Here is a 460-nt window from a genome sequence, read left to right as displayed (position 1 = left end):
TTTAAAATTTGTATTAATTACAATTTATCACTTCCAACACAAATTATACATTACTGTTACATTCAACAAAAATCATAAAATCAAAAAGGAAAAAAAAGTTATGTACAGAGATTGTGGCTGTTAAGTGAGTGGCTATGTTTGATTAAAAAGTTCCAATTTCAATAAATAAAATTACATTGTATAAAATCAAAATTCAGTGCAGTCCACAAGTCATGTGTGGTAACTTGCTTTTCAAACACAATTGTCCTTTCTCTTTCTTAGTCCACTGCTTAACTAATGATTTGCCAATCTTGCCTTCAAGTGTCTTGCTACCAAGACGAATGTCAACATAAGGAAATGCCGTCATACAGTCTACATAATGTAACAGAGTTGGTACTGACCAATCCGGATTGATACTGACAGCACTAGCTTTTTCTGTGATAAAAACAAAATTCTCTCCTGAACTTCGTGAGCCTACAGA

The sequence above is a fragment of the Dysidea avara genome, chromosome 13 (assembly GCF_963678975.1).
Source record: "Dysidea avara chromosome 13, odDysAvar1.4, whole genome shotgun sequence".
NCBI lineage: Eukaryota > Metazoa > Porifera > Demospongiae > Dictyoceratida > Dysideidae > Dysidea > Dysidea avara.
The sequence above is the reverse complement of the archived record's forward strand: the minus strand, read 5'-3'. Positions refer to the sequence as shown.